This window comes from Dipodomys merriami, unplaced genomic scaffold, assembly GCF_024711535.1.
Source record: "Dipodomys merriami isolate MVZ:Mamm:240054 unplaced genomic scaffold, mDipMer1.0.p SCAF_160, whole genome shotgun sequence".
Lineage (NCBI taxonomy): Eukaryota > Metazoa > Chordata > Mammalia > Rodentia > Heteromyidae > Dipodomys > Dipodomys merriami.
In genome coordinates, this window is record NW_027202938.1 from 2,665,395 (window position 1) to 2,692,060 (window position 26,666).

Below are 26,666 nucleotides of genomic sequence, written 5' to 3' on the forward strand. Positions count from 1 at the left end.
GATGCTAAGAAGACAGGAGATTGATCTGTTCAAAGAGTAAACCAAACCAGACGACATGAGAGATTTGTAGGAAATAAGTTCAGAGGGAAAAAAAAAACGCAGAAAGAATGATATAGCCAATGTAATAAATGTAGCTTTTACTGTAAATAGCATCTTTCTTGTGTTTTAAAAGGATCATTGAGATTGCTATGTTGGTTGGGTGCTGATTGTAAGAGTTCAGGTATATATATTCAATGGGACCTTATCAAGAGGGATTGAAGTGACTCAGAAGACAAAAAGCCATGGCCTGTTTGTAGCACTGGCTTAGCAGGACTTGAGAGGTTAAGAATAGTCCAGTTCTAGATATATTTTGAATGTAGAACCAAAGAAATTGGGATTGGATGTAGAAGGGGAGATATGAAAAAAAAGGAAAGATCACAGCCTCTTAAGAAAAACAAGTCTTTAATGGATGATTTGTTTGTCTTTAAGTAGTTGTACACAGGAGTTGCCCAAAGTAGTTTATGAATATAATGCACTGGGTCGATGGCATCCTTTTCATTTCTCTCATCCATCCATTCCCTACATACCCATTCCCTCACTCTTTTTAATTTTGTAAGATATACATTTGAATTATTAATCAGTATCTTAAAAGTAGCCTAAAGGGAAGTTCTGAGGTGGCTTTAACTTCCTTTCTTGGCATCCCAATTGTGATTGCAAATATATATATATATATATATATATATATATATACATATAGATATAATTTTTTTTGTTGGTCATAGGGCTTGAACTCTGGGCCTGGGCACTGTCCCTCAGCTCTTCAGCTCAAGGCTAATACTCTACGATTGAGTACCATCACTTCTGGTTTTCTGGTGGTTTATTGGAAACAAGAGTTTCACAGACTTTCCTGCCGGGGCGATCTTTGAACTGCGATCCTCAGATCTCAGCTTCCTGAGTAGCTAGGATTAGGTGTGAGCCACCGGCAACTGGCACAAAAATATATTTTAATTTTATTCCAAATGCTTTATGTGAATTACAGCCTTTAATGATGGAGTTCTTAATGCATTCTTCCTCCAACAAGGTCAAGCTCTGAAAGGGGCAGACAGCCTACCTTCTAGGTGAGGGTGATATTGTAGTTCCCTACATCTAAAAGTGAGAAGAGTACCCTTCTTTGTGGCCAGGATCTTTTCAAGGTACATTTCTCAAATATGATGAGCTTTCCCCCAAGAGAATGTTTTCTAAGGACTATAGTAAAGTTCATTTCCAATTTATTTCCTTGGTTGAAAAAGAAAACCATTCTTGGATTCAGGTGCCTGCCTGTAATCCTAATTACTCGGGAGGCTGAGATTTTAAGATCGCAATTCCAAGCCAACCCAGGCAGGAAAGTCTGTTAACACTCTTATCTCCAATTAAGTACCAAGAAAAGCCTCAGGAACTCTCAAGCCCTGAGTTCAAGCCCCAGTACCAGCACAAAGAAGAGAGAAAGAAGGAAAAAGAAAGAAAGAAGAAAAGAAGAGAAAGAGGAAGACAGAAAAGAAAGAAGAGAGAAAGAGAGAAAGAAAAAAGAAAGGAAAGAAGAGAGAAAGAAAGAAAGAGAAAAGAAAGAAAAAAGAAAGAAAGATAGAAAGAGAAAGAAAGAAGGAAGGAAGGAAGGAAGGAGAGAAAGAATGTCAAATCCTTTCTTGGAGCCTCAGCTAAAATGTAATAATTTTTAGTAGTGCTATGATTTTTTTTAACTGTAACCTGCTCAACAGTAAAATCTTGAAGGCATTGTTAAAATATAATACATTAATAGCTTCCTACCCAGTCACTCTTAAATGCCACATACTAATCCAATTGACTAGATGTAGTATTTTCAACATGCTGTAGTGAAATAAAGAAATCAAGATGAAGAATTCATTGTATATACCACAAAATTAAGAAACATAAAAGAAAGGGTAGTTTGAAATGAGAATGTTGAAGGGAATGATCTAGATGTATTGTTTTCATGAACTGCTTTGTTAAATGGCAACTCCTTTGTACAAGTACTTAAAGAAATCAAGGGCTGGGAAGGTGGCTCAGTGGTAGAGCACTTGCCTTGCAAGCCTGAGGCCCTGGGTTCTATTCTTAGCACCACATAAGCAAAAAGAAAAAAGCTGAAGTGGCGTTGTGTGGTAGAGTGCTAGCCTTGAACTGAAGAGTTGAGGGACAGTGCCCAGGCCCAGAGTTCAGGCCCCACAACCAGAACACCCTGCCCCCACCAAACAAAAAAAGAAATCAAGATTTTTTTTGCAGTTTTTTTATTGTGATTAAGTGATTACATAAATTTCACAAATTTCACAGTATCGGGGGATAGTGATACTTAGTTAAAGTCACAAACACATTCTAATCTTCATGGGGAAAATTGTCTTTATCAAAATCAAGAATATTTTAGGAATGTCTACTCTTACTTCATGGAAAGCACTATGATTCAGAGGTTAAGTTCTTCCTAATTTTGGGGGGGGGGGTCCGGTCATGGGGCCTGAACTCTGGGCCTGGGCACTGTCCCTCAGCTCTTCAGCTCAAGGCTAGCGCTCTACCACTTGAGCCACAGCGCCACCTCCGGCTTTTTTCTTTTGGCTTATGTGGTGCTGAGGAATCGATCCCCGGGCCTCAGGCATGCAAGGCAAGTGCTCTACCACTGAGCCACCTTCCCAGCCCCTTCCTAATTTTTATAATAATAATGCCTAATACTTCTTGCTTTATTTTCTACCACACTCAATTTTCAGTAGATAACCCTATGTTCTCAAGTTTATTTTTAATTAGCTCACCAATACAAAATATCATAAATGAAATAGATATTCATGGTTCCACAGAGTCTATAGCAGATCTTAGCAATATATAGAACAGAGAAAGAACACTTATGTTCTTCATACCCTGATTAAAAATAAAGTGCCTAAGCCTGCAGCTAGGAAAAAATTGCATGATGGTTTCCAAATTATGTTGGAGACTGAAGATTGAATAATAAAAATTATACTTCGCTGATTGATCTTTAAAATCATCTGTGTTATCCTTATAAGGAAACTAGCTGTTTACCTTTGTGGCTATATGCTTATTTTCACATTGAAGACTAATCTAATACTTAAAAGGGCAAAATGCCATAGCTATTTCCTAAGGAAACAATCCCTCTTGCATTCTCAAAAGTTCTTCTGAGTAGTTCCCCCTCTCTTGGTTATTTAGATACCTTCTTTCTAGATGTAGAGCAGATCCACAAAACACTTCTGTGATAACTGCTCAGAATCACATAACTAGCTTAGATTAAAACTGAAGTCATGTGGAATTTTTCAGAGAGGATCTTACTTGAGCTTGGGTAAGAACACAAAATAAGAATGGCTAAAATACTCAGAGGTGACCATATCAAAACAGTGGGAATGAGGGTGGCATTATGAGGCTTCACAGTATGATTGCATTATGCATATTTGTGATTATTAACCAAAGTGAATAGTTTTTCAATCAGAAGTATAAATGGATTTGTAATACTAAAAATTTATGTTATATCTTTTTAATGTAAAATAGATTTCCCCTGATATTTTGGCATAGATCTCAAAAAAAGAGAAAACAGGTGTTTTGAATCTAAATGTGTACAGAGTAGTAGTTAGGAGAACTGTGAAGAGTTTTTCATGGCATTCAGAACAAAGCTATCTATCAATGAAAGAATAGCTTGCAGTAAAACTGCAGATCCAGAACCACACATCTTGGATATATGTTCCTGTTCCTCTCTCATACGCTGTGAAAAGGCAGGCTAGTTTCTTCACCTCTCTGTGTCTCAGTTTGGCTTTATAATTTTAAAAAATGGTGTTAATAATTATATGTACATCATAGCCATGGTATTGTTGAGAACATTAGCTCAGTTGATACACAAACTGATGCTCTTAGAACAGTAAATGGCATCTGTGAAAATGCTAGCATTTTTGAGGTATAAATTTTGAAGTTTATGTGAAGCATTAACAAATTGCATAGTATGAAATATCTGGTGATCTAAACAGGGTACATGATTGCATAGGCTGTATGATTAAGTCTACTTCTTAGATATGATTAAAATAATCCAGACATAGCACATGTCTGAAAGAGAAACTATGGCTTAATATAAGTTTGTATTTCAACCTAAATTAGTGTTTGATTTGCACAGTAGATTCTAAACTCAAAACCCCAACCTTCAATATGAAAGTAAGAAATTCTCCCCTTTCTTTGACAAATATGTTCTGCAATTAGTAGCAGCTTTGTAGAGGTAGGTCCAAGGTGCAGCCTGGACATGGCTGTTTTAGTGATTCCTTATTGCCCATGCCTTTCGGGAAGTTCAGTTCTAATACATCACAGACACTTCTGCCACTGGAGCATAATCAAAAGCGCAATTTTAAGTTGGGAAAAAGCCAAGGTCAAACGTATTCCTTGATCTTCTACTGTCTTGCCAAGGTTTTACTCTTTCTATTATTAGTACAACAATGAGTCCTCATTGAGCACAACCCCTTGAGGATGCTAAAACAAGCTTCTCTCTCTCCCTCTCTCTAGTCTTAAATCATCTCTCTGTGGATCAGACCTATAAAAATACATGATCACCTTCCTCCTTAAAGTCTTATTATCCACAGGGATTGGCAATATGAGCATCATCCCTAATTTCACAGCTGCTTTCATAAGCAGGATCAGGTCAGCAGAGAATATCAACCCACACTTACCTCCACCTTTTACCTTGGTTCAGGCCTGGCTTGTACTGTTTTAGAACCTTGACAGATAGGTTGGGACAAATGCATGGGTATTTTCACATTAGCAAATGGCTTCTAACAAAACATCTAAGGCAAGAACTGGAACTCTTTGGCATAGAGTGGAAGAGTGCCAAATCAGTTACTAGAAAATGCTAGTATTTTCTGTAGTCTTTTTTTCCTTCTAATTTTATGTTTTGTGTGTATGATGAATACATGCTGAGAAAAAGCACCTTTTTCAATAAAGAGAAAATAGGTTCTTTTCCACATTAAAAAAGTAATGTAATATCTGTGCACTGTCCACGCATGGTATATTGGATGTCTCATATTTGATGTTGGATGCTTCATATTAGGATAATGTTTAGGGAAAAATTAGTTTAAAACAGCTTTTAGTTCCTTAATTTTTACAAGTTAGGCTACTAAAGGATGAAAAATAAATTGGTTTTGTCTATTAATTTGCAGTAATGGTTTATGAATGACATAAGTCCATGTAGACATCTGTGACAAAATTACCATCATAGAAATTTGTTTCTTGTCTTTTCTTAATGGAGGCAGAACTTTGTTTGGTCATGTAACCAAAAAGTTTACTGATTAGTACTATTATGATAGTGTTCTAGATAATAATATGTCATTGTGTTTTAATATTCACTAACAGTCATGATGCTATTGTTAAAAGTTGTAATCAGGAGATTATATCCTCCAGGAGTTACTTTTCTAGTGAATTTTTGTAACACAGATGACAATTTGTGAAAAAAATGCCTTCGATCATCTACAATCTTCTAAAATTTCTTTTGTATATGATCACACAAAAACAGACCACACAATATTGGAAAAAAATCAAAATGGGAAAACAAAAGAGCAATATAACAATTAAATCAAAGGTAGTCTGTGGTGGGGAAAAAAGGTGTAGATGCTGTGGTTGGGAAAAATAAGAATAGGTAATAAACTTCCAGAGGGCTGGTGGAATAGGCTCTTCATTGTAAAACATGCTTATCATGCACATCCTGAGCTCTATCTCTAGAAAAAAAAAGCTGCTATCATTTAGTAGTGCTTTTAAATCAGTCTGTATTTATTAGTTATATTCGACTATATATTCAATTGAAATTTAATATATATACATTTGTAAGATATGGTATTTGTTTCAGACTGAAGATAACAAGTATAATAATCCCATTGTCTCATACAGGTTCAAAGCCCTTCACTATTATTCATTTAGATAGAATGGAGTTAAGGCAGCTGCCCAGAAAAGTAAATATTGAATTACAGAAACTCACATGTATATTTGAAATTAATTGCACTGACATATTTTGAAAGCCAACATACAAGGATTTCAAGATTTTATTTAACTGAGTCTTGATAGGCACAAAAAAAACCAACAAAAGAAAATAAATGACTTAAGAGGGAAAAAAAGAAAGATTTGTTAAATTGTGAAATGTTCTACCTTTGTTTGCTAAGTAGATTGGAAGGAGCAAATGCTCTTGAGAAGCCAAGTGGTAGTTGATTTTATGTTTACCAAACATCTCTGAAATCAAGTGTGAGAGAATATTTACAGAGGGTTTTTGTAAGAGAGATATATCTGCTCCCCTTTACTGTGTCTGGTCTCCTTCAGGTAGATTGAAAATGTAGTTTTGACAAGTTTATCTCTTTTGGAAATTTCCTTACTTAATTTCAATCAAGGAATTTTATTAAAAACAATATTTTTCTGAAAGTTAGAACAAATAAATATTTTGTGTCTGGGAAGGAAAATGGATGAGGAAGAGAAAGGTATGTTTTTCAAAAACAAGTAACAGACTTGACATCTCTGTATAGAAGATTGATAGTTGACCTATACAGAAGTAGTTAATGAAGATGCTAAATAGAAAACATGACATCCTTGAGCCGCTCAACTTGACACATCAGTACATGCCACTCTTTTCCTCTGCTGGATGACACGGATATGTTAAATCCTTGTCTTTTTCCAGTCCTATCTATTCCAGAGATATTGCTAAGATGCACAAGATTATAAAGTTAACAATGGTAATACATATCACATCTTTTCTGTGTCTGGTCTCCTTTGGGTAATCAGGACAATTGTAACTATTGATACACCAGCTCTGTTATTTGGTTATGGAAGGGAATAAAATTAAGCAATCAGCTTAATTCTTGGGCTTTTTCTCTCAAGTCTTTTTCACTGACAGTTACCCATTGATTTTTAAAAGATGTTCGGTATAGTCAAAGCACAATTATGTGGTTCATGAGGCAGCTCTTTTGCTTAGAAATAATTTTATAGTATACCCAAAAACATGTTCTTATTATAACAGGATAATAGAAATTTCCATTTTAGCTCTTTGCTTTCTTTTTTCTTTCTCCATCAACTCAACACATGAAATCATTTCTTATTGTGCTGGCAATTGTTTTTCTTAGTCTTTTGGTTCTACCCAAGAGACACTCAGATCAGGCCATGGTCCAGTACACAGATCTGCCACTAGCTTCTTTTAAGAGACCTGCAGCAGGTGGAATCAGCTGCCTGACAGGTAAGTAGGAAGTAAAACCACTTCAGTGCTCTCCAGGGATCATGTGGGTGGGCACCTGCCTGTGGAAGAAATAATTAGTAACACTCTCCTCTGAATGCAGCTCTCTTTCTTAGGTTGCTTTTTTATGCTCAAGTCCTCCAGTGAACTTATTCCCTTGACACAAACATTGCCAGTTTCCACAGAGATCTAATTCATAGTGAATAATTGACCATTCAAGGACGGGGTTCTCTTATAGTTTCTTGGTTCTGACACTTAAGGGTCAGCACAGCTTGTGAAAAGATATTGGGTTAGACCCTATTTTTATAAAACAATAGAGTGTAGTTAGTTAATTCAAACAAATCTCTTTAAACCGGATCTATAGTTTTTGTGATCAAAGATCTTTCATCAGTTGTTTGTTTTTTTAATTGAGTTTAAATATATGAAGCTCTAATCTGAGAGTAATATGGCAAACACTATGTGGGGGGAAATTGACACAAATATAAATATAAATACCTAAAAGTAAATGGTAAAAGTAGTCATGTCAATTGAACAAATACTCTAAAGACCAACTACCTTAGCATGATGAAATGTTCAGTAGAGGTCTAGCCAAATCCAGTAGCATGATCACCTTAAACTAGCACAAATTAGGCTCAGCCTTGTCCCCTGTGCTTAAAACTAAAATGGAAGTGGATAGAACATAAACCACAGGCATTCTGTCACTGAGATCTGGCATTTCTGATCTGCTAATCCTTATCCACCCACTTTTGCAGCCAGTATCAATTAGATTCCAAGAAAATGGAAGCTGTTGCTATATTGCTTGCCACATGACATTGCTACATCCCACTTTTATTCTGTTCTGTTTTGCCTTTTCTTTTTACTTCAATAAATACTCTTTGTATTCATCTGATCTGATTTCACTAATCTTGTCTTCTATTGTATGTAGTCTATTAGTGCCCCAAAGTGATCTATTTAAGATATTGTGATATTAGTTCTAGAACAAGCACATATATTGAAATTCTCAGACCCTTTGTTCATTTTATTTAGAATTTGCTATGTTTTCTCTAACATATTAATTATAGTTCTCCTAAAATCCCTATGTGGTAAGTTTGGAATTTAGATCATTTTTCATTTGTGATCCTGCTTCTACAGTGTGTGTGTGTGTGTGTGTGTGTGTGTGTGTGTAAATCAGCTCTTCCTATCATTTGGTTTCTATCATTTTTTAAATTATATGTGCCCAGCATAGTAAAAGATGGCCTCTTCTTACCATAAAGCACTCCCTCCACTCTTTCTTATTACCAGATTCTATACGGAGGGGATAATAGCATCAGTGAAATCAGGCATTGAGTTGGGTCTTGACTGGGTCACTATTTAGAATACTCCGTCTATCTCTGGTTTGGATCTGTTTACCGTAAAAAAAAATTGCAGGACCATGGAGAAGGTGTCAGGTCTCTCTTCTTTGCTCTGAAAGTGAGCAGGCGATATGGTTCTGTTCTTGAAAGGTAGGGTACTAAGTCATGTTTTGCACACTGTTTCTATCACTCTGTATTAAAAGTGTTATTTGATGTTTTGTATATTTTATCTAGATGTTACTGCCATAGCACACAGCTGCCATAGCCCAATATTTTTAATGCAGAAGTAGAACTGCTTTCTTTTCTCTTTAGATTCCCTTTATTCTCAAATCAACCAAGGTAGTTTCTTTGGTTTCTTGTGTGATGGATGAAGTCAACATCTCTGTTTGTCTTTGCTATACCTTAAAAATATACCTTAAAACTTTTTAATAGTGCTCATTTTAAGGTTTTGTAATATTTTAAACATATTTCTGTTTTACAGAAATACTTTCAAGGCTGAAGGTATGTCTAATGCCTGAGTACTTAGGATTTTATTCTCAGCACTATAAAAATAAAATAAAAAACTAAAACAAAGGAGGAGGCTACAATGCTTGATAAGAAATGTACTCACTCCCTCCCCCACAGTATAACCCCTGCTTTCACTATATTTGATGTCAGTATAACTTGTGGAGGAGATGGGGAAAAACCAGTTGTTTAAGGATACAGGTGGACCTGTTGCAACAATGAGAAGTACAAGTTGTCATGTCCAAAATGAGCTTTACAACGTCTGTGGGGGGGGAGGGGGGGAAGGGGGAGGAAGGAGAAGGATTGGGATTGGGGGGAGGGGGGAGGCTGGGAAGGGATGTGAAGGGTAAACAAAGGAGGAGGCTGCAATGCTTGGTAAGAAATGTACGCATTATCCTGCCCATGTAATTGTAACTCCTCTGTACAGTATGTTCACAAATTAAATTAAATTTAATTTAAAAAAAAAGAAATGTACTCACTATCTTGCCCATGTAATTGTAACCCCTCTGTACAGTATTTTCACAATAAAAATAAAATAAAATAAAATAAAAAACTAAACAAACAAAAAATACTTCAAAGTATTAGTAAAGTTAATGTATATCCCCTTGTAGCATATGCATTCTTTTTTTTAGTTCCGGTCATAGGGCCTGAACTCTAGGCCTGAGCACTGTCCCTCAGCTCTTCAGCTCAAGGCTAGCGCTCTACCACTTGAGCCGTAGCACCATTTCCAGCTTTTTTTTCTGCTTATGTGGTGCTGAGGAATCGAACCCAGGGCCTCATGCATGCAAGGCAAGTACTCTACCACTGAGCCACCTTCGCAGCCCAGAGACTTAGTATCTTTTTTTTTTTTTTTTTTTTTTTTTGGTCAAATGTTGGCTTATACTCTGGGCGTGGGCACAGTCCTTCAGCTCAAAGCTAGCTCTCTACCACTTGAGCCACGGTGCCACTGCATATGCATTCTTAATTGGCCTAGCAGATATGTATTGCATACATATAATAAATGCTTTTCATTCACTTAATCTGTAAATAATGTCTGAATCACTTGAGTCTATATGTTCATTTGTCTTTCTTTTAATTTAGGGAAATTTCTCCTTGTTTGAAATATGTGCCACCCATTGTTCTCATTCTTTATGGGGTAGAAACAGGGTTGAGAAAATCAATTAATCAGTTCATAGGCCATGTTAATGAATATCAGACACATAGCATACTAAGTCTGAGATAAAGTTGCACTGAATTCATAGCAGAGACCAGAGTTTTGAGATGCATGTTTTCTGGATTACTTTTCAGTTCTCTATATAAAAAGTCTCCTTTTAATATTTTTTTCTGTTGGAAAATTATCTTCTACTATTCATTATCTTTTATATACTTAGATTACAGAATAACTACCTTTTTACTTATTAAAATGAGTATTTCTTACTGGGCTAACTATTCCTATGTTAGAGCAATCTTTTTATGTGTAGTTCAGGGTGGCATACATTCTAGAATATTAGTAATATCTAGTAAATACCTTAAGGATGAATAAGTAACCTTTACCTCTGATCTATCTCTACTTCCATGAAACTCATCTACATAATTTTATATTTGAGGAACATTTACCAATGTACTCTGCATAAGCTATCATATAACTCTACAAGAAAAGTCAAATGTTAATAAAAGTCTAAAGGTTTTTTTAAAAAAAAACTTTGTGTGTTGGTAATTTAGTGTTAACTATCACTATCATTGCAAGTTGGGTTTTTATAGAAATAAATATAATTTTATAACACATAAGATACACATGCTATGTTGCATATTTTAATATTGAGGCCTCCTGTTTGAGATACATATATACATATGTACATATTCATCCCTCAAAATATTCAGTTATTTCTTAGCTATGGTTCAATAATATTGATTTATGAGAGATTGTATCACGTAATTGTTTTAGGTTCTTAATTATTCTGGATCTAGTAGTAATTAGAAATGACAGTGTTATGATTGTTTTCTGTTTTGCCAGAAGCAAAGAGACATAGTTTTGCTTGCTGTAAAGAAAGAACTTAAGATAAGAACAGGTATATTTGGTCTAAGTGAAAGAACTTTTATTTTTTAAAAATGTTATCCATATAAAATTTAAATAGCAACAATATTTTTCTCCAAGTATCTGAAAACTTAAAAACTTGAGGAATTTACATGCTGAATGATTTCATGTCAGCAACAGCATTCCCCCAAGTGGATTCTATATGAGACTATAAAAATGTTCCATAAATTAAAATTGGGGACACTTTGATCGAACAGAATTAGACGTCGAAATATCCATTCAATATCAATTCAATATCAATTCACATGCTTATTAGCAATTTTAAAAGCTCTGAGATATCCTTTAATGAAGAATATTAGGTTTCCTTTCCTCATTATTTTTCAATAAATTGGCTTTGTCTTATAAAACCTTTATTTTGAAACAATATTGAAACATCCCTTGTTTTGAAGTGCATGACATCATATTTTAATACATTGGTCTACCATAATATGACATAATAGACTATTTCATTAAGTATTGTAAATGTAGAGAAAAGAGAAAGATAAATAATCCATTTCAAGTTCAATATTCTTTAACCCTCAAAAAGATCAAGGTAGGGAGACAATGAGAATGGATCACCATGTTAAGTTAGTTTCAATGTAAGATTAACTAGCATCAGAATATATATATATATATATACATATGTATATATATATATATATATATATATATATATGTATGTATCTGCCCCCTAGTTAGAATCAATAACCATGAAACTGGGCTGGGAAGGTGGCTCAGTGGTAGAGCGCTTGTCTTTCATGCATGAGGCCCTGAGCTCACTTTCTCAGCACCACATAAGCAGAAAATGCCAGAAGTGGCGCTGTGGCTCAAGTGGTAGAGTGCTAGCTTTGAGGTGAAGAGCTGAGGGACAGCACCCAGGCCCAGATTTCTGGCCCTATAACCAGCAAAACAAAACAAAACAAAATAAAACAAAACAAAAAACCCACCATGAAACCGAGATAAAGAACTGGAAAGTGATGTTTTCAAGTGAAGAACCCTAACATCAACGAATAAAATCAGTTTGGATTATGAGTGGCCAAAGTCAATGGCAGGAATTAAGAGCCCCAGAGAGAATATCTATTTCAATTTCTGGGCCTTGAAGTCTACACTTTGCCTAACTGTGGAAGGTATTGATTTCTGAGATAATTTGCTCCCTTTTATTTAATTGGAATTTTTTGTTGTTGCTGCATTATGTGGTCATACATAACAGGCAGTCCTAAACAGTGCTAGAAATAAAAAAAAATAACTTAAGGAATTAAAGTGCACTATGAAGAATATGTAATTTTTATATAATGTTTTACTCATTTTTTTATTTTGCTTTGCTTTGGCTTTTCTTTAAGAGGGATTTATTCACAGATCTGTTTGTTCCCTCCTGGCATGTATGCATAAGGATACAAGAACTCAATGAGCAGATGCCCTCCACCGTTTACCTCATGATGATGAAAGAATTTATTAAATAATGGCAACTCTTCTAAAGTTCTTTCTCTACCCCAGGCAATCTGTCCTGATTCCTGTGGAGAAACCATAGTGTGAATAGAAAAATTCTTTTTGATGATGTTGACAAAGCCTTCAACTTGCTTCCTTAAAGGACCACGTCTCACACACTCTTTTATTGACAGAATATTGGAAGCATAGGAAATTGTGATCTTCTATCTCCACTAGCCTGGAGTTCTTTCTCAAATCAATCTCTTAATCAAACACAAAAATGTACTTCTATGACCCTGATCTCTCTCCTCCACTTCTTGCTTAAGGCAATAAGCTTTTGAAGTGCTTTAGTTGAGTTGGTTTTTTATATTATTGTTATTATTCTTTATTCTGAAAACATCATTTGCAGCTGGAAATCTGATTCAGTTTAAAGTGCTCAGTTTTTATGGTATGTTTATAAATGCATGACAAAGACATAATGCAGTAACTTTAGTAATAAAATACCATTGTAGAGTGGTTCAAGTGTAAGCTTGTAATGTTTTTTCAAGTATTAAATATGGACTCTAAATTATATCAAAATCAAACATGCTTTAAAAATAAAAAATAACTAAAGGTCACTTTATGAAATGTCTATAAACTATGGTCCTTTCATAAGCCTCACTGGTAAGTAGCTTAAAAGAAAAATGATTTCAAAATATCAACTTAAAACTATAAATACTCAAAACAAGATACTATTTCCCTATTTTGTTCTAATTCCAAGTTCTGTTACTTTGCTCTGAAGCTTGTTTTATGTTAACTTTTTTACTCCCATACTTTCATTTTTGCAAGAATTTCTTTTATAGTATTTAAAATATTTCCCTTAATAGCTAGTTCCAGAGATTGTGGAAAGACTCTGAAATAAGTGAATTAGCAGTAAGTAAACTGTTTTCAAGATATTTCAAGATATTTAGTCCTTAATACAACATCATAAAAGCAAGGTCTTTGATGCTAAAGGAAGCAAACTCAGTAAATTTCTATTCCTTCATAGTCATTTTTAATCAAAATTGGCTTTAATCTAGGCAAAATCCAAAGCTGAAACAACTGTCAAACAACATCACGAATCGGTGTTTTGTGTTTTGAGGTCATTCTTTCTCATGATCATATGCACAGTTACACATTTTAAGCTATGAGACAATCTACTTTCTGTGACTCACTCTTATTTTTTACAGTCAATATTGGGTCTACCCTTTGGGATTATCAGCAGGCAGGAACTCCAGTAGAATAATACTCTGAGACTGCTTGTTCTTAATGAAAGTAATTTGTTATGAGCTGAGAGGAAACTGTCCTTTGTCCTTCTGCCAAAAACAGCCTTGTTCCATGTTTGTCGGGGTCATTAGGATTAATGAGTATACTACAGGATACTTTAAGACAAAAGCATTACAGGAAAGATAATGTAGTATTTTCTTAAAACAATGCCAACTATAAGGAACGCACCATTTTCAGACACCTTTTTAAAAAATTGCTCAAAATTTGTTGTTATCCTATGTAACACCTACTTGTCACCATTATGAATTTCATAAAAAATTTTGAGGAATGTTTTTATTTAAGGTAATGGGTAAGACTTGAACATATGGAGGAAGAAGCATTTAGGCTGACACTTTTTATGGGTTATGATCAGTTTAGTAAGATTAAGGTTATTCTATGAGATGCTCACTTTTTCTTTCATGTTAAAACAACTTAGGCAGGGGTGAGGGAGAGACACATAGTCATCCTTGAGTGACAGGACTCACAAAATGAAAAGCAAAATGCTTTAATAGGTAAGGAGTCATCTTAAATCAGAAACCTGGGGTCAGAATTTGTAGTTATTACTAGAGTGACAACTTTCAAGTTCTAATTCCAACCTAAAGTGATGAACATAATCCAGGGAATTGTTACCTAAGTGTTTCTTTTCTTAGTTGGGATTCTGTATTTTTCAGTGATTTTGTTCCAAGAACTCATTCAAAAAGACAGAGCTTGATCCTTCTCCCTCATCCTTCTGATTGGGCAGCACTGTTACTTGTCTTCATTTCTTTTCAATATTCTGCCTCTCACCATATATACTTTCTCCAAGAATTCCACAAAGAGGGTGAGAATGACACAGATATCTAAATTAGAATTTGGGGGGAAATGCAAAAACTCTATAGCAGTTCTATCCACTCTGGATCTGGATAATGTTAACAAGAACTTTCTAAAATAGCAAATGTTTCTCCATTGAGATTTCATGGGACAATAGTGCACTCTGAATGGCTTGCTGTCTCTCTCTTCACTATATGGTGGTTCAGTTCTTTCCTTAAGGTTTTAAGACTTCTGTATCTCAGTCATTAATGATAATTTCTGACAAAGTTCTTATTTGATGGCGTTTATATTATGTTATTCAGAGAAAGTTATATGTGAATGTTTTTCTTGTTCATGTTACTTTGGCCTTCAACCTTTTATACATACTTATTACTGGGGATACACTTGATCTAGAAGAAAAGTCAGCAGAATTAAATGGAACATCCAGTTAATCTATTATGTATGTACCTACCTACTATGTTCTCTTTTAAGTTTAAAATGTCTTTGGGGGTTGGGAATGTGGCTTAATGGTAGAATGCTTGCCTAGCATGCATGAAGCCCTGGGTTCAATTCCTCAGTACCATATAAGTAGAAAAGCTGGAAGTGGCACTGTGGCTCAAGCAAAAGAAGCTTAAGGACAGTGCCCAGGCCCTTAGTTCAAGCCACAAAAAAGAAAAGAAAAAAAGTCTTCAGTAATTATTGTCATTGTAAGTGAAAACAATATTGGTTGAAAGATTTAGTTTCCTGGAACAAAAAGAGATAGCTTCCATGTGGTCAACAAAGGATTTGAACAGGAGTATCTAGACGGGATTTGTATATGGCTCTTTGAGTATAAACTTCTCCATTGAGATTTTCTACTTGGATATCAATTACAATTAATAGTGATTCTGTACCAGCTACTGCATATATTTACTGAGAAAACATATCAAAATTGTCATGAACAAAATTGACATAAGAAATATCTATCTCACATCACTATTCATCAGAAATTAGTTAAAACTACACTGGACAAAGTTTAGGTCACACACACACACACCAAACCACAGGAAGACAGGTTGCTTTTTTTCAGTTATAATAGTGATCACAACATTCTTCCATAAGAGTTTTGTTAGGAGTAACTGAAAACTGAAATGTAATTTCATAAGGCATAACGAAGTCTTCATAGTAACAACAATAATGATGATGATGATGCATGCTGGCAAATAAGATAATTGCACAGATAATTGGAAGATGTACTTCCTTGGCTGCAATATTTATACTAAAAGGCCCAATAATGTTGCTAAGATTCCATCAACATCCACAAAATACAAATTAATTAATGGATTCATGCAGTATCTACATATTAGCACACATTTGTATTGGAATTAAGTTAAAAGTTAGGCTTGTATAAATAATACATAAGAGGCTGACATTCTCTATTCCAATTTGAGAGGATAAATTATTGGGGAATTTTAATCTTGCACTAAAAACACATATTCTTAAAACCTTAAATGGAAAAGATAAATATAAAAGTTTAACTAAAGAAATAACAGATATTGAGAGATATACATAGATATTTTTGGTCTATATGTCTGAAACTGATAGACAATAAAAGTAAAATATTTTGATATTTTTGCTTAGGAATTCTGCTCTGAATTTCACACATTGATTGGATGAATTAATTACTTGCCTTGAAGCTACTTAGTTGTATTTTATTTAAAAAAACAACAGCAAGGCTTCAAAAGGCAAGAAATAGAACACATTACATTTAATTTATATTTTTCTCTTCCTACATCTTTCTCTCTGCCACTTGATCTGACCTGCTTTCTCTTACTTTTGTGACTCTATTTTATTAAACAAAGGATTGTAAAGGATTGCAGTATTTGTTTAATGTAAACAAAAATCACAAACTTGACATGCTGTGAATAGGAATAGAGATTTGTTTACAATGATCATCTTTAACTTTCACTTTAAAAATGTTCATATTTCATATCTGACCCTATTCTAAGGTACTGAATGACTTGTGGGTTGATGTAAATATGGGTAAAATTGTGTATGCTTTGTAGTGTTGAGAACCACTGATTTGCTTTGTTCCATGTGACTAGTGCAGAATTCTCATGTGGTAGCCAGTTCATGGCTGGCAATGGAGAGGTAGTCCAGTAGTTCTGGTTCATGGTAGATTTTTCTGGTTCATCCAAATCTGTCTAGAATATCTTCACCAATCCTACAACTTTTGTCTTTCCCCCCCTCCTCCCCTCCCCCGCCCCCCGTATTTCATGTCCCAGGTAGACCATCCTTATTTACTATGCTGCCTGATCAAATTTTCAGATGGTCACTATCCTATCTACTGTCACTTTGGCTGTAAGCAGAAAAATCAGGAACTAGGAGGTAGATAATACATATTCCAGATTGTTTATGAATGTTGCTTGTGTTTTTCTCAAAAGTGTATGGAGAAAGGACTGAAAAAGTCAGCAACTTCAATAAAAAAATAAAAATTAAACCATAATAATAGAGTTATTTTCTGATCTTAGGTAATGTGGGAACCATATTGATTTGATGCATTTGATTTTTATCCACTATGTATTTCTGTAATGTTGGATTTACCTTAAGTATACTAATATTTTATATTTATGTTTTTACTTACTGACTGATGATTTATACATTTTATGGTAAAAATTTCACCAGAGTTGGAAAGGCATGTAAGAGAATATTATTTAAAATCGATTTGAGTCTCTGTTTAACAGCCAGGTTCATTCCCTTCTTTTGCATCATCCTTATTCCCAATTGGAATTTCCTAGAAATAGATTGTAATCGTTTCCAATTCCCTTAAATAGCTACAAAACTCAGGCAATATGAAAAAGTCTTAGATACAACTCTGTTCTTTCTGAAATACGAAGAACATCAATAACTTGCAATACAAGACTGAAGAGCTGTGGGACATTGAATTTTGAGTTACAAAAATTTTTACAGCAGTTGGCACATTAACAGGTAACCCAAATCTTGAATTTATAGTATATTTTTTCCTAGTAGAAGAGTTAAATAAGAAGTAACACTGTTAATTAGAAAACTACTGCATTTGTGTGCTGCTATTATAATATTAGTTATAAAACTCATTTTTATTAAAGAATTTTAGAAATAGATTCTACTAACATATGCTTTTGTTGAAAATAATTATCTTGGCCATTTGACAAAGTTGTCTAATAAGTATGAAGAATAGGGTAGAAAATGTCAGATTTAATTTTTCTAAATTATAAAGTCTCATCCTTGCAATGAGTTTTATATACATAGACATTATTTTTATGAAATAGAGAGCTAGATATTTGAATAAAAGTCAACTGACATCCATGTCTACAAGTTTGGACATGTTACTAATTAAAAAGCAAGAAATGTGAGAGAGTTTTCTGTTCTCTTAATATTGGCATGTTGCCAAAGTATTGAAGACGTCTATCTATATTACTGGTGCAAGTAAGTTGAACTTAAAATTTAGAAACCCTATAATAGGAACATTTTCTAGCATGAAAATGACAAAATGAAGACTCATGAAGATTCTAAAGTATCATCTCTAAACAATGTTAGCTCAAATTTTATATTTTTAGGTTTTGGCATTCAGTCTTTGAACCAAAGACTGCAAAAATTGTCTTAGTTTCCAAACTATTTCTTTGTTTCTAAAATTTCCCACAAATCACTTATCTTATTTTCTCAAATTTTCAAAATTAAGTGACGCAGATTTGAAAATATGCCTCAACATTTTAATGAACTTGACCTACCATTGAGCTCACAACTACACCTTGTTGACACAAAAGTATAGTTTCAGAGTTTGAGAACAGGAATTGGAAGTGTGGCTCAAGTGGTAGAGCACTAGCCTTGAGCTGAAGAGCTCAGGCACAACAGCGCCCAGGCCCAGAGTTCAAACCAACCAAAAAAAACCCTCAAAACTAAGGAGAGTTGGAGAACAGAGAGGTAAAGATGGGAAAGGATTGCAGTGGGACGGGAATGAACTATGAAGCTATGAAGACTATGGGAAACAGCTTGATAAAAGAGATGAAAAATTAGCCAATTCAATGGCAGCTTCTCAGTTGTGCAACACACAAAGACACTCATCATTAGACTAGCAAACACCTAAAATCCATTTCCTGATATTAGTTTGAAGATTATACTACGTATATGCTTATCCCAACTCATCTACAAATTAATCTCACAAAATGGATTTTAGTTCTACTTCATTTTAGACAATGTTAAAAAACACTCTAGAAGTAATATAGATATTATTGCTCCAAACTGCTCAGCTGGTAAATTACAGAGCTGAGCCGAGCCTGGATGTGTGGCTCCAGGGTCTATAGTTTCATATTATGTAATACTATGGTATATTGACTTCTGATGTATTTTTCCCAGTCATCTGTTTTGTGATGTGGGCAATTGAGGGAATTTTTGTCCAGCTATTTATTTTCCATCTTGTTTTAATCTGAGGAGGAGGACCAGAAGAATAACAGACAGAATCTGAATGTATGAATATGAACTGAGAGTGGAAGTGAGCGTACCATGCTATGGAGTTTCCATCTGTGTTCTGTTGCTTCAAAAGGGTCACAGAGGTCTCCCAGAGATGTGAAAATGGCCGCCATCTCAGTGCTACTTTCCATCACAGTGACTATTACTGGAGAAAGTTCTGCATGACAGCCTACATCAAAGACCCCTTTTGGTCTCAAGATCCTTTTACAAAAGCATCCATTCTGGGATACATGATGGTTAATGCTTCTTTCATATCTGATGCAACTGTGGGATTGAGACGGGGCTTTGAAAACCATGTTTAACCACTTCTTAGTTGTAAAATTGTGGCCAGATTGTATGTGGTCAGACTCTAATCTCACTAATATTTAGTAATGAACTTGGAAATTTTTTATTCCATTTTATTTTATTTGTGTGTGTGTGTGTGTGTGTGTGTGTGTGCCATTACTCGGTTTTAAACTCAGCTTCACACTCTCTCTTGACATTTTCCTCTCAAAGCTGGTGCTCTTCCACTTAAGTCACAGGTCCACGTGTGGACCAACAAAAGTTGGTTGATTGAAGGTAAGAGTTTTTAGGATTTTTATGTCCAGATTGTCTTCAGACTCTGACCTTCAGATTTTAGCTTCCTTAGTAGCTAGGATTATAGGTGTGAACCACCAGTGCCTATTTTAACTTATCTATTTACTTCCATGTTTATTTGTAGTACTGAAATATGAAATCATGGTCTTATGTTTGCTAGGCAAGTGTTCTACAATTCAAGCCATGCCTCCAGCCATTTTTGCTCTGGTTATTTTTAAAATATGATCTTACTTTTATTCTATACAGCCCCGAGCCTTGATCTCCCTATTTTTACCATTCCCATGGATGACAGACAAGTGTCCCTACATCTAACTGTTTCTGTTAAGATGGGATATACTAATCTTTTATTGCCTAATCTAGCCTGGAATTGCGATCTTCCTTGTATCTGTATTTTTAAATAACTCTGTTTACAGACATAAGCCACTGGTGCCCTGCCTCTATTCCATTTTTGTGTAACGCATTATCTTCTTCTATACGATAGGTAATAATAGGAAGCACTATCTATAGATTTGTTATGAGGATTAAATTAGATAATTCACACACAAAATTTTAAATAATGTCTAGATTTTTATAAACTCTCAAAAAGTATCCTATTCTAGAATCATGGGAGCGTAAGTTCTCAGCTCCTGAGTGATAACATGCTGGCATTATAACTTTGTCATTGTATAGTTGCTCCAAGTCCTGTAAGAGATAATAAATGGAAAGTGCTTTTGCCATATGTTTGGCAGAATGCCAATGCTTAATGAATCAGTTTTCATTATCAATTGTCATCCTCCTGTGTTTCAACTTTTCCTTTCTAGACTTGTCTGCCCTGGTGTCTATTTATACCTGTAGGTTTACCATCGCAAGGCTACTTTTATGCAGTCAAAGATGCAGATGGAGAGGTGAGCCAATTTAGACCAGTTAGATCAGATTTAGAAAATGTAAAAGCTACAATAAAAAAAAGCTACGGTGGTCTGAGAATGCTGCCTGTCTTCCTGATACAGGGACTGCATGCTAAGCAGAATGCACAGCTTTGCCTGGAAGCCCAGAATATGATCTAAGCAGCAATAGTATGGTGTGGTTCCACAACTGGCCTGGTTAACACCACCTGTCTCCAGGTGACTTAGCCTTCCTTTTGTCTGAAAATCTGATCTCTGTCAGAAACATACTACTGACTGTTTCAGATGTATCTTAAAACTGAAAATACTTGCCAATAAGACAGGAGAAGTGGAAAAATTAATGTGAAAATTGGAAAAATTAATATCCACCTCTATTTTACACAGTGTTGCTAGAATAGTCAGCTGGATAGAACTGGGTAGACTCCTTTATGATGACACATTTTACTGCATCTAAATACAGGCAGATGACTGTAAGAGTCAATAGATGATCATATTTTCAAGCAAACATTAAGCATGTTAATTTACTCAAATTTCATAATAACTATGTAAATCATAGATTATGGTTTTCATTTTACACCTGAAGATGGGGAAATTCAGGCTCAGAATAATAAAGAATCATACTTAAAATCTAATAGCAAGTAAAAGATTGTTTTTGAAGCCTGATTTTATTTTATACCCTATTGTGCATGAGAGAAATGTGTTTGTGTGTGTGCATGTGTGTGTGTGTGTGTGTGAGTGAGAGAGAGAGAGAGATAAAGAGAAAGAGGTAAAAGGCAAAAATCTCACTCTAACTTAGAAATCTATAAAGTAGAACTTTTTGCAAATATATATACCTATATATATATATATATATATATATATATATATATAGGTATATATGTAGGTTCAACTTGTATTTTTCCCTGGATTCTAAATAGTGATGTATTTTTTATTTTTATTTTATTTTATGTTTTGTCAGTCTTGGGACTTGAATTCTGGGCCTGGGCACCGTCTCACAGGTCTTCAGCGCCACTTCCGGTTTTCTGGTGATTTATTGGCAATAAGAGTCTCACAGACTTTCCTGTCTGGGCTGGCTTTGAACCACAATCCTCAGATCTCAGCCTCCTGAGTAGCTAGGATTACAGGCATGAGCCACTGGCACCCGGCAGTGGTATATTTTTTACTTTCTTTTTTCTTATGTTTTCATGTAAATGTTAGGTATACAGCAAGACAGATGTTCCATCCCTATTATTGCATGTTCATAAATGTATTTATATAGACATCTTTAAAAAGAACATGTAATTTATCATAGGAACCGAGCCCTTTCCAGAATAAAAGGAAGGAATGGAAGGAACTATGCCACAACAGTTATTCTATGCCGTCTGCTGAGTCTTTTCTTACCTGACAACCCTTTCCAATAACTTTGTGTCATGCCAGCATCACAATGAAGGATGGAGCAAGGGAGAACATGTTACCAGCTGTCAGGTTGCGGAGAACATGGTTGCTGCACTCTACAGTGACTGCCAGACTGTATTGTGTTCGCCAAGTTGTCAATAGACCCTGCTTTCTACTGTGGAACCTTTATGAGGCTGTCTATAGTTCTCTGCTTCAGCCCTCATGGATCCCATCCTCTGCCAGCATCTTTCCACTTTCCCCAGATTGTGAATGTGAAGGCCTGTGCTGTTGCTAGAGCTCACACACCAATTCATCCAGTAGTAATAAAGGTGGTAAATGATGCGGCAAAAATCTCAGCTTCCATTGGCTATTATCTTGGTTACTCCCTGCTACAATTAGGAGAATGTAGGGTGGGCTATGTTTCAGTCATTCTATAATTCAGGATCCAAGTGCTTTGTGGCTCTTTCATCTGCAATGTTCTCTTCTGGAGAAGAGAGGGGCATGGGTGTTATAGAAACTCATCCTAGTGGGCTGGGAAGGTGGCTCAGTGGTAGAGCGCTCACCTTGCATGCATGAGGCCCTGGGTTCGATTCCTCAGCACCACATAAGCAAAATAAAAAAAGCAAATCATCCTGGAAGTAGTTTATATTATTTCCACCCATACCAACTGAAAGACAGCGGAGAAATGTCAGAGGACAGGCACCAAGTACAGAGAAAAAAGGCTTCAGGTTTAAAAGCACTGGTCTTCTTGAACTCAAAGCAGACACTCTGAAAACATTACAGGATGGAATAGGAGAAACCCTAGGTCTCCTTGGCTCAGGCCGAAATTTTCTGAATAGAGACCCGGAAACACAACAAATCAAAGAAAGGTTGGACAAATGGGATTGCATAAAGTTGCAGAGCTTCTGCAGGGCAAATGACATAGCTAGCAAGATCAATAGAAAGCCCACCGATTGGGAGAAGATCTTTACTAGCCATACAATGGACAAGGGTCTCATATCTAAAATATACTTGGAACTCAAAAAATTAAACCCCCCAACAACAAATCCTCAAAGAAACAACTGCCCAATAAATAAGTGGGCTAAAGACTTAAAGAGAAACTTCTCTGAAGAAGAAAGAAGGATGGCCAATAGACACATGAAGAAATGTTCAACATCCCTAGCAATAAAAGAAATGCAAATCAAAACAACATTGAGATATCACCTCACTCCAGTTAGAACGGCAAAAATCAAGAACTCTAGCAACAACAGATGCTGGAGGGGATGTGGACAGAAAGGAACCTTACTTCATTGTTGGTGGGAATGTAAACTTGTTCAACCACTTTGGAAAGCAGTATGGAGGTTCCTCAAAAGACTTCACGTAGATCTCCCCTATGATCCAGCAATCCCACTTTTGGGCATTTACCCAAATGTTTACAAACAAGATCACACTAAAGCTACCAGCACAACTATGTTTATTGCAGCATTATTTACCATAGCTAAGATATGGAACCAACCCAGATGCCGCTCAGTAGATGAATGGATCAAGAAAATGTGGTATATATACACAATGGAATTCTATGCCTCCATCAGAAAGAATGACATTTCCCCATTTGTTAGGAAATGGAAAAACTTGGAAAAAATTATATTAAGTGAAGTAAGCCAGGCCCAAAGAAACATAGGTCCCATGGTTTCCCTTATTTGTAATATCTAGTATATGTATGAGTCAAGCGGAAAAGGTCAGATAATGTGCTGTCAGGAAAATGAACCCTTAGATATGTATTTTAATGTTTTTTTTCTTTCATGCATGTGTTTCTAACGCATTTATAAGATTATTTCTTTGTTGCTTTGTATGTCCCTCCCCACAGTATAACCCCCTGCTTTCACTATATTTGATGTCAGTATAACTTGTGGAGGAGATGGGGGAAAACTAGTTGTTAAAGGATACAGGTGGACCTGTTGCAACAATGAGAAGTACAAGTTGTCATGTCCAAAACGAGCTTTACAACGTCGGTGCGGGGGGGGGGGGGTAAAGGGGAGGAAGGAGAAGGATTGGGATTGGGGGGGAGGGGGGAGGCTGGGAAGGGATGTGAAGGGTAAACAAAGGAGGAGGCTGCAATGCTTGGTAAGAAATGTACACATTTTCCTGCCCATGTAATTGTAACCCCTCTGTACAGTATGTTCACAAATAAAATTAAAGTAAATTAAAAAAAATAAAAGCACTGGTCTTCTTGATTAGTTATCTTTTACCTTTATCAAACATTTGTGGCCTTCATATTCTCCATCAGCACAGCTAGAAAAGATGCTACATTTACAATTATATGCTTGACCTTCTGCCCTCACATACTTTATCTGTATCATTATTCCCTTATTTTTCTTGATAGTTAATTTGCTTTTTTATAAAAAATTCTTTATTGTGATTAAGTGATTACATAATTTCCCAAATTTCATGGTATTGTGGGATAGTGATGCTTAGTTAAAGTCACAAACACATTCTAACTTTCATGGGGCAAATTGTCTATTGTGGTCTATAAAATTTATGAGTTCTATGAGTTTTGACAATACAGTTGTTTCTTCCACATTGGGTGATATGTACATTTCTTTCCTTTTGCATAGTGTCAGCTGTTCCCTCTTTCCCCCTCATTCTCTCCCTCTCATCAGTGCCATTGAGTTGCTTAGTTCATTTTGGTCAATGTCCAGTGCAGATGATGGGTCCCATTGTTGTATGTTTTCCCCTGATTCCCTCTAGTTCTGTGTCCTCCTCCTGGTTTTCCTCCGGTGTGTACATATATGCCTTATATGTGGTTAGCAGCATGGGGCCATTTAGTAATAATTCGACCAGGTGAGTGGAAGTCCTTTGTTTCTCAAGTCTTGTTAATTTTGTCGTATCACCTTACATTTTGGATTTAACATCCACTTATCAGGGAGACCATGTGCTGTTTGTCTCTTTGCTCTTGGCTTACCTCACTCAACATGATTTCTTCTAGTTCCATCCATTTCCCTGCAAATGCCATTATTTTGTCCTTTCTAATGGCTGCATAATATTCCATTGTGTATAGATACCACAATTTTTGGATCCATTCATCTGTGGTGGGACATCTGAGCTGTTTCCATATCCTGGCTATTGTGAACAGTACTGCAATAAACATGAAGGTGCATGTGTCCTTGTATATTGGTTCCTGTTGTTCAGGACAGATGCCTAGGAGTGGTATGGCTGGGTCGTAGGGTAGGTCAATATTTAGCTTTCTGAGGACCCTCCAGACTGCTTTCCAAAGTGGTTGTATAAGTGTACATTCCCACCAGCAGTGTAATAGGATTCCTCTTTCTCTACATCCCCTCCAGCATTTGTCGTTGTCTGACAGGGTTAAGCTGTTATCTCAGGGCTGACTTTATTTGCATTTCCTTTACAACCAGGGATAGTGAACATTTCTTCATGTGTTTCTTTGCCATTTTTATCTCTTCTTCTGAGAAGTCTCTCTTTAGTTCCCTTGCCCATTTGGTAATTGGTTTGTTGGGTTTGAGAGGAATTAGTTTCTTGAGTTCCCTGTATATACTAGATATTAACCCTTTGTCTGTTATGTTGCTGGTAAATATTTTTTCCCAGTTAGTTGTTTGTCTTTCTAGCTTGGTTGCTGTGACTCTAGCTGTGCAGAAACTTTTTATTTTAAGGTAGTCCTATTTGTCGAGTTTCTCCCCTATTTGTTGTGACCCTGGGACTCTGTTCAGGAAGTTCCTTCCTGTGCCTATTAGTTCAAGTGTTTCTCCTACTCTGTCCTGCAGTAGTTTCAGAGATTCAGGTTTAATGTTAATGTCTTTAATCCATTTTGAGTTGATGTTGGTGCATGGTGATAGGCTGGGGTCCACTTTTAGTTTTCTGCATGTGGCTGCCCAGTTTTCCCAGCACCAGTGGTTGAAGAGGCTGTGCTTCTTCCACTGTATGTCTTTGGCTCCTTTGTCAAATATCAACTGACTGTAGGCATGTGGTTTTATTTCTGGATCTTCTGTTCTATTCCATTGATCTTTGGGTCTGTTTTTTTTGCCAGTACCAGGCTGTCTTTGTTATTATGGCTCTATAGTAGAGTTTGAAGTCCGGCATCGAGAACCCTCCCATGTTGTCTTTATTGCCTAGACCTATTCTAGGTCTTTTGTTGTTCCATATGAATTTTTGGACTGTTTTCTGTATTTCAGAAATGTATGTCATTGGGATTTTAATAGGAATTGGATTGAATTTGTATATTAATTTTGGCAGTATGGCCATTTTCACTATATTAAGTCTTCCTATCCAAGATCATGGAACGTCTTTCCATTTCCTTGTGTCCTCTCTAATTTCTTTCTTTAAGTTTTCATACTTTTCATTAAATAGCTTTTTTTACATCTTTGGTTAGGTTAATTCCTAAATATTTTATTTTTTGGGAGGTTATTGTGAATGAGGTTGCTTCTTTTATTTCCCTTTCTGCTTGTACATTGTTGGTGTACAGGAAGGCAACTGATTTTTGTGGGTTTATTTTGTATCCTGCTAAATTGCTAAAGTGGTTTATAAGTTCTAAGAGTTTGAGGGTGGAGTTTTGGGGATCATAAAATTTTTGTCATCTGCAAAAAGGATAATTGACCTTCTTCCTTCCCTATGCAGATCCCTTTAATATCTTTCTTGCCTTATTGCTCTGGACAAGGGTTCCAGGACTATATTGAAGAAAAGTGGAGACAGTGGGCATCCTTGCCTCGTTCCTGATTTTAGGAGAATTGGTTGTAGTTTTTCCCCATTAAGTATAATATTGGCTATTG